Source organism: Chrysoperla carnea, chromosome 1, assembly GCF_905475395.1.
Source record: "Chrysoperla carnea chromosome 1, inChrCarn1.1, whole genome shotgun sequence".
In the NCBI taxonomy this organism is placed as follows: Eukaryota; Metazoa; Arthropoda; class Insecta; order Neuroptera; family Chrysopidae; genus Chrysoperla; species Chrysoperla carnea.
Window position 1 is genome coordinate 16,397,406 of NC_058337.1, and position 9,533 is coordinate 16,406,938.

A 9,533-nucleotide genomic window follows, 5' to 3' on the forward strand; every position below is an offset into this window, starting at 1 on the left:
TATTTCTATACTATACCAGCATTGTAGTACATTTCTTACCGTATGTGGAAAGCCTTAAAATCCGAGAAAAATGGTGATTTTGTGGTATAAAAAAGATGGTGGAGGCACTGGAAAGTTAACACCGATTTTAAATTTAATATATTTTACATTTTCACATGCTTTAAATTTGGAGATTCGCATTTTCATTCTAAATCATATTCCACATAACTCACTACTTATTGTTGGGTATTTTCTAAGACGCATAGTTTATGGCTTATATTGAGAAAACTAAAAAAGAGCAAAAATTTCCAGGTTTTCGAGTTCTGGTAGTGGTCCCAACAACATATTAATAAATCAAAACTAGCCGTTTTCTTGTGATTTTCGCGATTTCTAGTGTAAGATATGACTGGGCAACAACAACATTATTTGTTTGAAAATTCATTATATAATTCAGTAACTCTACAAGATTTTACATCTTGTCGATTTAAAAGGCGCTCACGTATATAAACTGGCAAGGATTTTCTAACAATCGCTTTTTAGCGTGACAACCTACTACTAACCTCTCGTAATTGTGATGGAAGATGGAAGGGCTTAGCCTCTCCTCAGTAATAAGAAAGTTTAGTAGTATTGGGTTTAAATTGATGGGTGTAGGGCAAACATGTGTAATCATTCTTTTACCTTTTTCTGTGTATGTTGTACTTTTTTGTATTTTGGTAGACAATTTTTTGAGCGGCGTTTAGTGTGTCATAGAGTAGCAATGATGTATTACAATTTTCTAGAGAGTTCCAGAATTTACTGGAATGTTCTAGAATGTTTTAGAATGTTAAAGATTGCACGATAATTATCTGGAATGTCTCCGGAAAATTTCTAAATTAAAAAAATTTATTTCCTTTAAATTAAGTCGAAAATGTTTTGAGCGGCGCTTATTGTTTCCGAGTGTCACAGGGATGTCAAATAATTTTCCAGAAATTTTAAGAATAGGGAATATCGATGATTTTGTTTTTCTTTAATAATAAAAACCCTTTCATGTAACAAACAGCAGAGAAAAATTGTTTAAAAAAAGGTTTTAACCTCCATTTTTCAGATTTCAATAAAAATCTTCAAATATTTGTTTGCCAATTTTAATTTTAATTTAACTTTTTGTCATCTCACGATATTTTCATATTTTGTTAAGAAGAGCGAAAACAAATTATCGTTATTTCTTATTAGACGTAAAATTCCAAATTGTTTAGAATACTCTTAAATATTTCAGCTTGTTCAATAGGGATGAAACTTTCGAGAACTGTCCACATTGTTCCAGCATATTCAAAAATGTTTAACAACATTGCAGGATGATCTAAAATTTTCAAGAATGATCTAGAATATTCGAAATTTGAATAACTAATGAATACCCGGGTCACACCAATTCTTGTAATTACTATAAGCGTAGAAATAATATTAACGTAAAGATGTTAAAAATGAAAAGGTTCCGAGTGATCCATGATGAAAGCAGGCGAATGTGTTTTATTCATAGAAGTAATAACATAGAACCGTAATGTGGCTATCCAAACGATTGATTGTTATAGAGAGAGACCTAAAAAAAGTACGTGTATAGCTGTCTTCGCCTGTCTTCTATTGCCTGTATGAAATGCGTAGGCATGCACGTGTTTACTTTGCCAGGCTGCGAAAAAAAGAGGTCTTTTTTAGCGGTCAATAATTCACTTATTGCGTTTCTTATGCTTTTGAGCCTCCATGTTAAAAAACGTTTTATCTCTGAGCTTGTCGGAATTATGAGGTGGCGTTTTAACCTTACTCGATAGACTACGTCGTACTTTCGATTCAGGTTGTTGAGTGATCCTGACTATAGATACATAGTTGGCGCTTTATTTTTTACAAGCAAACTAAACTAAACCGTTAAACACTTGTGGATGGACTTTGATAATTTTACTGGTACATAAATAATAGTACTTATACACTATATAACACATATAATTGACGCAAGCATTGCAAACAACACACTCATACAATAGCCAGCTGTCAGAATTGTGTCAGTGTTACAACCAACGTAGAGAATGAATGCAACAAACTGCATTAAAATGCAATAAATACATTGTATGTATGCATGTATCTTTGAATATATCATTTCCTCTACTAACTTTTATGATGTTAGTTAGATTTAATATAATATTTAACAATATTATTTATTATACAGTATACGACAACTTCTGGATTATATCTACGATTTCATTTTAATGTTCAAAACGGCTCAAAGTAATTGAGGAAATAAAACAGGAAAAACAGTCTGACCCAGGAAAAACTCTGCTCCAGTATATTTTAATGAGAGCCGATGGAAATGTTCGCTTGAATGTACTCAACACACTATATTCTTTTTTTTTAACAATCAAGAAACTATTGGATTTTATATTCGATTTTAAGCATTTTTTGATTCTTGGCATTGTTTACCTCACCATTTTCGAGATATTTCAAGATATTAAAAGCATATGATAAAAAGCGGATTTTCACCGAAAACTCATTATTGACGAAAATAAAGATTGTTTTGAACTATTCAAAACAGTTTTTGACTCTTGAAATTTTTACCTGACCTCAGCGTTTTCGATATACAAGCGTTTAAAAAAACGCGTACTTTAGCCTCCATTTCAGCTATACATCAAAAAAATATATTTTTGAGCTTGTTGGTTTGAATTTTTTCAAATGAAAATCATGAGGCTAGGTAAAAATGTCAAAAGTCAAAAAATCGTTCAAAACAATCTTTAATTTCCCATATTCCTTCCATTTGTAATGGTCGAATACGACCCCATAAAAAAACACTTGGTTTTTATGTCCCTCTCTTGCTTTGCGCTTCAAAGTATAAAACCATGGTTAACATAACGGGCTCCTAGACCCGTATATTCGTTGTTTTGAGAATTCATGTTATCCGGATTACTTTATATTGCCCGGACTGCCTTAAACTTTAACGGCGACTCCATTACAATAACTTCCTATATTGGAAAGTTAACAAGATATTTGGCTTCCACAGTCGAAACAACGAAAATCGAAATATTGACTTTTTACTCGTTTTTCTAGCATTTGCGATATACATAAAAGTATGTATATTTTCGGGAGCACCGTGAACAGAGCATTTTTTTTTTAAATACTATATATTGAATAAAGAAGCGCAAAGAAAATGCGTTAACGTAGTGACAATCTTAGATATATTGTTTATTTTGTAACTTGACTTGTTACCTAGAGGAGGATATCACACCATGATCCTATTGAGACCTCATTTGATGAAATATATTCAGGCGTTTGTTGTTGTAGAAATGTAGAACCACTAGAAGGCTACATTCAGTGTTATAAAATAACACATCATGCATTCATTCTTAGGAAAATATTTGGAAAGCATGTGGCCATTTTTCTGTCCGTTTTCAAACCTTAGAAAATCTTTTGCCATTCTAAGGACTAAAGCTACGAATTCGAAAAAAAATATCATTATTATTAACAGTCAGCACTCCTGACATAAATATGCTAATAATAGTTAACGCCAATCAGGAAGACATGGTTATTTCAAACAATTAATATGCTAAAATAAATAATATTTCAATTAACTAGACTTTATTATATTGAGAACTAAGTGAAACCTGTTAAAAAATCAACGGCACGACCATAGTTGATGACAAAATATTTATTATAAATAAAAAACAGGCTTCGCATCATTTTCCATAATTCGAGTATACACGTAGATTTATAAGGTTAGGATTCATTTTGGCAACAAATTTTATTAAGAAGAAATTTTGATGCTATTATAAAGCGAACAAAATGAAAATTTTACTACTCAGGGTCTTCTGTTTCAGGAGTCCTTGGAAAATTTTTTAATAATTCACAAGCTCCAAGTTAACGAATCTCGTTCTCAACAGATATATAAATATTATCGAAGATAATAAATGAGAACTCTAGGATATTTCGAAATAAATTTCGATTTTTTCCCCAATTTCCTAGATCAGTTTTTTGTATTTTATAAATACGTATTTCAACTACCAAGTAGTCATCATCAGTAAGAATTAGCTAGTCATGATTACTCTTATTATGAATGTTACTCTTTGCTAATTTGGTGGCGGACTGCACACTGATACTTTCGTGTTCTTACAATTTATACTGTTGACAGTGTCTGCCAAATTGTATATCAATGGCGCCAGCATATGTTCAAAGAACAGATTATAGGAACAAAGAACAGATATAAAGATTCAAAGAACATATGGGCCATTTAAAATAAGGAAGAATTGAAAAATCATGTATAGCCGCTCACGTTATCGAAAACGACCACAAAATTGACAAATCAAACCTTGAGCTCCTGAAATCAGTACCCAATCCTTGCGAATTAGATGCTTATGAAAGTATCTTCATTCAAAAGCTGGGTAATGAAGCAATGAACTTGGACAAAGGACCTATTCCAAATTCGGATATTTGCTTCGTTTATTTGATTACATCTCCATAACGCTTCAGATTTAACATGCTTGCTTTGGCAAAAGAGCATAGTATTCTCATGAATTGACTTGGTTATTCATTTGTTGCACTTGTCACTATTTCAACTTATTACTTATATTATCGTTTTGTTTTTTCTTATTTCCTTTCTTATCTATAAATAAACAAATCAGTGGTGATATAACTTTCAAATCAAACCAACCGTGATATTAGAGCAAAGCCTTAATACAGAAAAGCTTATATCAATACTGAGTTGTTTATTTACAAATAAGAAAGAAAAAGAAAAAAAGCGTTAATATAAAGATCACTTAATTACTTTAATCGTAATCGCTATATATTATAACTATGAAAGTAAGGGCGTTTGTTTGTTTCTTTGTGTACTTGTTACTTTAATTTCATATAGGGTTGAAATTCTCGTAAATTAATGGTTATAAAGATATAACCAAAAACTGAGAAAAGCTCTCCAATAGTTTGGAACGCGTTTCAAAAGTCCCCGAATCTTTTCTTTCATGGATGTAGCTTTATTTGGCAATCATGAATTTTTAAAGTACCTTGATTCATTAAAAAATTTGTAGAAAATAAGTAATTTACTCATAATATTTAAAAATATAGCTATATCTAACGTGTTGGCAGATACTTTAAAAGGAACCAACTTCGTAGCGTTAACAGATACCAACTTCGTAGTTCATATATCGGCTGATCGAAAAGTCAAAAAAATTCTCTATACATAACCCTGGCTGGAAGAATCGAATACAACCTAAAATGTACCTGATGCAAAAAGCGATACATTGACTACACGGTTTCTAAATATGTTTTAATAGTTAAATTTGTGTGATCTCATGTCCATGAATTGTGGTAATATTGCCGATATAAGCTCTTAGCAGTACAATTAAAAAGCCCGAACTCCACAGAGTTCTTCAGTTCTTAGAGTTCAGAGTTCCGCATGCCTAAAATATAGTATTTTAGTACCAACAAAGTTATTAGAACGCAATTATTTTTATGTGTTTTATTCATATTTAAAAAACAAAACACCCGGTAGTTTCGAAAATATGAAACGACATCGCACATCGGATAAAATGGACTTGAATGTGTAACGATATTCGTCTTATGTATATAATTATTATATTATTTGATCAATTTTCTATATATGACAATATAATTACTAGTTTGGTAACATTATCAACTTTTATATAAAAAAATATAATAATCATATGAAAAACAACTTTTTATATCCAATATTAATATACTTACTAGCTCCTAGAAATTTCCGGTTAGTAAAAAGTGTATATCATCTATCTATATAATAAAAAGTATCACTTCTTCAGGGATTGTAAGATAATAATGTAGGGTAAGGTATTGTACCTAAGGGAAAATGTACCCTAGATCATTATTTATTTTCTAAAATTTGGACCATAGCTGAGAAGTGGATGACAAGACATTCACAAAACCCTAAGAAAAAAGAAAAAAAAGTTTTTAATATATCATGTTTTTATAACGGACTAAAAATTATAAAATAATACATAGCTATTAAAATAATTGTAAGATTGGAAACGAAAAACATGGGGCTCATGCAAGACATAACTATTAAAAGTGTATTGCCTGCCGCATGCGCTCCATGTTTTTCGTTTCCAATCTTACAAGTATTTTAAATAGCTATTTATTTATTTTTATTTTTTTTAAATTTTGACACAACAACCATATGAGATAATCTGGTCGCCACTCATTTAAATTTTGTTCGAGTCTTTTAATTTTATGGGTCTCCGGTTGTTTTTGGATGCGTCGTGTTCAGGAAATTTTCCTAATCATTTTGGTACCGTTTTGGTACCAAGAGATAGGGAAAATGTTTTTAATTTGGTAATAAAACGGTATTTTTATTTTATGTATAATTTAACGTATAACTTTCGACAACCACTCAGTCTTGTGCCTGCGCGCGCGCCACAATATAGAAAAAAATTGATTAAAAAAAATTTATTTTTCAAGAAAAGTGAAAGGTGCACTTCTATTTAAGCAGAGTTCAAACCCTTATGTTATTTGAATTTTTAGTGGTTTTTGAAATTTACAATAATTAATTAAAGAGTTTTGGTTCACTTTATACCTGTATTTTAATCATTTATTCAAATTGAATGAAACAAAATTGAATAGGGCGGTGAAATTCTGGTCCTGCAGAGGGTTGAAGACTCATATCCTCCTGATAGTGAATTCCCGTCAATTAAAAACATTTTCCCTATCGCTTGGATGAAAAAAAGGTACAAAAATGATCAGGGGAATTGCTTCAACTCGCGGTTAGTATTAACCGCTGACTTTTAAAAATAAAGTGCTTCGTTCTGTTAAACCGAGAAATTCAAACAGCATTTTGGATTTAAATACGAAAGATGCCGCCATGAAGGTCCTTAAGTAATATCATTAAGTTGGAGATATTTACAGAAGTTTGAATTTATTTAATACAAACCCCCCGCTCCCCTATATGCAATTAAAATCCAAGATACAGTACTCTACCCCATGGTTAGTTTTTAAGTAAGTTAATAAATTCTGCATTTTATTATTTAGAGAAATTATTATCAATGTGTACTGTACATAAATAGTTACATACACATGTATTTTGTAGACATTTTTCAATAATCTATATTTGGATTAGTTTCGAATGTTCCAAGTTCCTGGTTTAGATTTTAGCAATTTTTTATTAATTTGCTGAATTTTGACAAAAACGTGTATAATAAATAGAAGTTATAGAAAAAACCAATTATAATCAAGAATTGAACAGACAATAAAATCCAAAAAAAACAATAATTTTAACTGCATTATATTATCGTTATTTTTGTACTTTTTAGTGCATATTAATTTGTTTTGGAAAAGATTTTCTTTTGAAGTCGGTTTTCTTTTTGTAAAAAGTTTTTTTTTATTTCGTGATTTTTAGTGAATCTGAATTACACTAACTAATTTTTCACTAAAAAAGAATCATCGAAATCGGTTGACGTGATATTGAGTTATTTGTCCTCTTGTCGTGCATAACGAATGCAAATTTAAGACTTTTATGGTTTTCTCATGGATAGCGTTATCAGAACTAGACCAAAATGAAATGGGACCACACGGAAAGCACCAGCTTTCAAATAGATAATGAATCATCGAAATCGGTTGACGTGATATTGAGAAATTCGTCCTCCTGTCGTGCACAATGAATGCAAATTTAAGTCGTTAATGGTTTTCTCAGGGATGTCGTTGTCAGAACTAGACCAAAATGAAATGGGACCACACGAGAAGCACCAGCTTTCAAATAGATAAAGAATCATCAAAATCGGTTCACCCAGTCAAAATTTCTGAGGTAACAAACATAAAAAAAAAAAATACAGTCGAATTGAGAACCTCCTTTTTTTGGTTTGAAGTCGGTTAAAAATAAATACAGTTGAATTGAGAACCTCCTTTTTTTTGGTTTGAAGTCGGTTAAAAACGGGTCAAATTGGTAGAAAAATTTTAACTTAATTAAGTCTAATACGTGTATGAATATAATACAAATTCTATGAAATATAAGTTTTGGGTTTTTTATGGAAATTATATAGTGGTTAAAGAAAGTATGTAACGATTTTATTTTACTCTGCTGCTATTACACCTGTATAGCGATAGAGAGGTAATTCTCTTTTAGGGATAGGACATTCACATTTATATCTTTGTTTCATGGTATTTGGATATCACTATTTACTCGTTTTCACCTCGCTTCCACGATAATTTAATTTCACTATATGAAAGAAAAATTTTGAAACTGTTTCCAGGAATAGAATCGAATAGACTCTTTTATGTTACGTTTAAATATGAATAATACTATAAAACAATGAAAAATAGGCGTCAAACTATTATTTTTATCGGGTTTTTATCCTTTTTTCAATGACCGTTTTTATCTTTTTGTCACACAAAAACATGTATCTTGGTTTATTCATTAGACAGAAAGACTCTTTCGACTGTATTGACTATACTAACTGATTAATAATTTTTAATGCTCGCCTGCCACACGGGTTCGTTTACCGGACGATGCACCAAAAATGTAAGGGCTTGTTACATCTGAAAATGGTGATATCTAAAATACGAAATAAAAACCAAACGGAATAAATTAAGCATTCGATAGATACGCAATTGCAATGTTATAACTTCTTATTATTTTAAAAGCCAGAAACATAAAATAACTTTATAGGTGTATGTGAATATTCTTAATCAAAAGAAGATAATCATTTTTGTATATGAGATTAAGATGATGGTCAGAGATGGTCAAATAATGTAGTGAATAAGTAATTTTAAAACCTGGCAATATTTTGAAAAACTTTAATTTAGAGAAGACTTTTTTAAAATTTAATTTGTTGCTTTGTGTCTTATTCCTTTTAAAAACAGAAATTATAATTCAAGATTTATTCGGTATCTATTAATTTAATTACTTTCAATTATTAAAAAAAAAAATTTACGCATACACTTGATATCTGAGACATTGTCTTTTAAAATTGAACAAATTAGCATGCATTTGAATTAATAAATAAATAAATGATTTTATTATTTTTTTATTACAATATAAAACAATGTTAATTTTTTGCTATTCTGTTGTATTTAATATTAATTAATAATAATATTCTTTTTAGTTTCTAAGTTCATTGACTTCATTCACTGCTTAAGAGTATAATATTATACCTACAAGTAAGTAGTATGATGTGCTTGTTGTTTCTACCGTTCAGTGACATTAAAAATGGTGTTGGTAAAAGAAATGAAATAAGATCATCACTCTCTTCCTTGAAAACATGCAACATATGAATATGAACATTGAACATATATTATACACACCATCATTGGTAAAAGAATGAAAGAGTGTTTTAATACTACCAGCTAGCTCTAGCTATATTTATTAATATATTATTAATATTAATATGTTCATTTATTGTTAATTCAAGCAAATTATTAGTTTTTTCTTTTAAATAACAATTTAGCTTTTTATACTTTTTCAAATTGATTTCACAGCAACCCCGGATCTAGGGGTCTATTTGGCTAGGTGCTCGGAAGGATAAGGGTCTATTTGGCTAGGTGCTTTGAACCATTGCTTCGAGGCGCGATGCTCGAGCATGGCC